Source organism: Anomaloglossus baeobatrachus, chromosome 9, assembly GCF_048569485.1.
Source record: "Anomaloglossus baeobatrachus isolate aAnoBae1 chromosome 9, aAnoBae1.hap1, whole genome shotgun sequence".
Lineage (NCBI taxonomy): Eukaryota > Metazoa > Chordata > Amphibia > Anura > Aromobatidae > Anomaloglossus > Anomaloglossus baeobatrachus.
In genome coordinates, this window is record NC_134361.1 from 27,861,201 (window position 1) to 27,865,228 (window position 4,028).

A 4,028-nucleotide genomic window follows, 5' to 3' on the forward strand; every position below is an offset into this window, starting at 1 on the left:
ACATGCAGCGACATATCTAACGATATGTCGTCGGGGTCACGGAATCCGTGACGCACATCCGCCGTCGTTAGCGACGTTGTTGCGTGTAACAGCTCCGAGCGAGTGTTAACGATCAAAAATACTCACCTAATCGTTGACACGTCATTCATTTTCAAAATCTCGTTGGTCGTTGTGGACGCAGGTTATTCATCGTTCCTGAGGCAGCACACATCACTACGTGTTACACCCCGGGAACGACGAACAACAGTTTACCTGCGTCCTTCGGCAACGAGGTGGGCGTGTCGTTAATAAGGCTGGTCTCCGCCCCTCCGCTTCTATTGGTCGGCCGCTGTGTGACGTCGCACGAACCTCCCCCTTAACGAAGACGTTGTTCGCCGCCCACAGCGACGTCGCTAGGAAAGTAAATACGTGTGACGAGTGTTAGCGATATTGTGCGCCACGGGCAGCAATTTGCCCGTGACGCACAAACGACGGGGGCAGGTGCGTTCACGAGCGATATCGCAGCGTGTAAAGCAGTCTTAAGGCTAAAAAAATAAAATTTATTAATAAAATTAGTTTTACAATTAATTTCTTACAATGTGTAGTATCGACACTAACCAGCAGTGTAAACTTACATCACAGTATGAATTTCTGAAAGTCTTATTCTGCCAAAAATCAAGAATTGAAATTTTTAAGTTAAACATCGGTCAATAAGAGGCACCACTCAGCAGCAAGACTACCATTTGCTTTAAATCTGGACTTTTAGATTACATTTCTTAATACACCTCCTCAATAATTGGCCCAGAGCCGCTACCCTGCCTGGCCTGTGAACCGCAGCTGGAACTGGGCGTTCCTCCTGGCATACCTCCCTGGCACCTCTTGGTAATATTGGGTTGGCACACCTTCGCTTCTTTCTGCTTATGGTTATATTCTTCTTTCTCAACAATTTGGTTGTTCTCCAGCCAGGTGATTGTTTCCTTACACTTGTCTGAGATGATCATCTTCTCATCCTCACTGATCTTCCCCTTCTTGTTCTCATCTTCAACCATATTCTTTATGTTGAAGGTGTAGGACTCAAGGGAGTTTTTGGCAGAAATGTTATCGTTTATTATCATTTAGCATCATCATCGTCAGCTTTGTATTTCTCAGCTTCTTGCACCATTTTCTCGATCTCTTTGCTAAGTTGGCCTTTGACGTTAGTAATTAGTATCTTGCTTTGTTTCTATGAGGTAATAGAAAATGAGTGGGACTCAGCACCAATATGGATGAATAAAAATCTTCATGCTTTATTTGAAAAGTTTAAAAATAAAGAAAAGGGTCACAAATCATCCAAAATCGCCATGCAATCGGCAAGTCGCATGGCGATTTTGGATGATTTGTGACCCTTTTCTTTATTTTTAAACTTTTCAAATAAAGCATGAAGATTTTTATTCATCGATATTGGTGCTGAGTCCCACTCATTTTCGATTACCGTTTACTCTGAAGCTGGACCTGCCTGTCCGCAGGACTACGTGCATCAACTGCAGACTGGAGGACCTTACATGGGTGAGCTGAATACTTTTTTTCTCTACTTTCTTTGTTTCTATGAGCTCTTGGACGGAGTGGACACATTGAAAAAAACCATTAGGGTCTATGTCAAAAGTCACCTCAATTTCGGGGTACATCTTAGGGAGCTGAGGAAAGTCTATTCAGATCAAATTTACCTAGGAAGTTATTGTCCTTGGTCATGGCTTTCTCACCCTCCTACACCTGAATAAAAATGTATATTAATAAGAATAAGAGTCTGCTTGGTGGGGATGGTAGTGTTGTGTTTGATGAGGATGGTCATAACCCCTCCAGCCGTCTCTAGACCCAAAGATAAAGGAGCCACATCTAGAAGGAGATCCTCAATCTAAGGACTTGTCTCCAATGAGGATGGTGGCCTGGACAGCAGCCCCATGGGCCACCGCTACATCTGGATTAATGCTCTTGTTCAGCTCTCATCCATTGAAGAAGTCCTGCAGCAGCTTCTACACCTTGGGGTTACGTGTGGAGCTCCCCACGAGGACAGTCTCATGGATCTGGGATTTGTCCAACATGGCCTCTCGTAGGGCTTTCTCAGCAGGTTCTAAAATACCACGAAAGAGGTCAAAACACAGCTCCTCAAAGTGGGCTCTGGTGATGGAGGTATATAAATCAATGCCCTCAAACACCAGAGGGTATTCACTGCGAGTGGAAGAAAAGCGATTCCAGCAGCTAAACAAGAAATGGTTCTTTACAGTTAGAGCAGTCAGACAGTGGAATGCTCTACCAGAAGAGGTAGTAATGGCAGATACTATAACAGCTTTTAAAAAAGGGCTGGATGATTTCCTGAGTACACACAACATTGTTGGTTATAAATGACTTAATGACAAAATGTATAATTGGTGCAGGAAGGTTGAACTAGATGGACCTAAGTCTTTTTTCAACCTATGTAACTATGTATAAAAGGAGTCAATCGCTATGCTCGCCTGGGTGCTGGAGGACAGGGTGCGCTTGGCTCTCTCGCAGGCTGTCTTCGGTCTCCTTAGGGCCGTCTTGTTTTGGGTAATGCACTTATGTTTGTATTTGAATTCATCAACAAAGTGGTTAACCATTCTATTATCAAAGTCCTCTCCACCCAGATGAGTGTCACCTGCTGTGGCCTTCACCCCTTATCGATGGCGATAGTGGAAACATCAAAGGTGCCACCGCCCAGGTCAAAGATGAGGACATTGCGCTCCCCGCGGGTTCCTTTATCCAGGCTGTAGGCAATGGCAGCTGCTGTGGGCTCATTGATGATTCTCAGCATGTTGACCCTGACAATGACACCGGCGTCTTTGGTGGCCTGGCGCTGGCAGTCGTTGAAGTAGGGTGGCACTGTGATGACGGCGTTGGTGACATTGAAGTAGGGTGGCACTGTGATGATGGCGTTGGTGACATTGAAGTAGGGTGGCACTGTGATGACGGCGTTGGTGACATTGAAGTAGGGTGGCACTGTGATGACGGCGTTGGTGACATTGAAGTAGGGTGGCACGGTGATGACGGCGTTGGTGACATTGAAGTAGGGTGGCACGGTGATGACGGCGTTGGTGACATTGAAGTAGGGTGGCACTGTGATGACGGCGTTGGTGACATTGAAGTAGGGTGGCACGGTGATGACGGCGTTGGTGACATTGAAGTAGGGTGGCACGGTGATGACGGCGTTGGTGACATTGAAGTAGGGTGGCACGGTGATGACGGCGTTGGTGACTTGATGACCCAGGTAAGCCTCTGCCGTCTCCTCCAGGTAGAACGTCTTCTGCTCTCCTTTTATACTCCACTCTCATCTTGAGCTTTCCACTATCACTCACCACCCGGAAGGGCCAGTGCTTCATGTCACCCACTTGGCATCAAACACCGTGTTCTGTGGGCCGAGCACCACCTGGTTCTTGGCGGAGTCTCCGATCAGTCTCTCGGTGTCGGTGAAGGCCACATAGCTGGGGGTGGAGCAGTTTCCCTGGTCGTTGGCGGCCGCTGATCTCCACCTTGCCATGCTGGAAGCCCCCCACACAGGTATAGGTGGTGCCCAGGTCAATGCCGATCGACACCCCTTTAGATGCCATCTCCTCTCAGGATGAGTCAGGAAAATCAAGTCAGAAGGCAGAGCAGAGTCTTGGTATAGGTTTCCGCTTTACAGCTCTTGCGTCAGGATACCACAGTACTATCTATCTAACTAAATCTGTACTACCTCAGCGCTTTATATATGTGCACAGAAGACACGTCACAACTCTTCTAACCAATCACAACTCAGTCCTCAAACGCTGCAGGCGTCGCTAAGCGACTCTCCCGAAGTTTCCCGAGCCTTACCAGCCAATCACGGAGCAGCTTTCCTCATAGACGACGGAGACTATTCGCGTGCGTTACAAGCGTGTCCAACGCTCATCCAATCAGAGTCTTCGGCTGTGTGTGACGTCACATATCTGGGACGACTCGCTTCCTGTAGCGCAAGGCCCAGTTGCCCAATCACAGGGCTGCGTTCTTCAGCCAATCAGAGCGAGGAGCTTTGCGGA

At 47.6% G+C, this 4,028-nt stretch overlaps 1 pseudogene; it reads right to left on the reverse strand.

The window, feature by feature from the left end:
- Positions 1-535: 535 nt before the first annotated feature.
- LOC142250350 (heat shock 70 kDa protein-like) lies at positions 536-3,825 on the reverse strand (annotated as a pseudogene).
- Between the last annotated feature and the right edge of the window lie 203 nt (positions 3,826-4,028).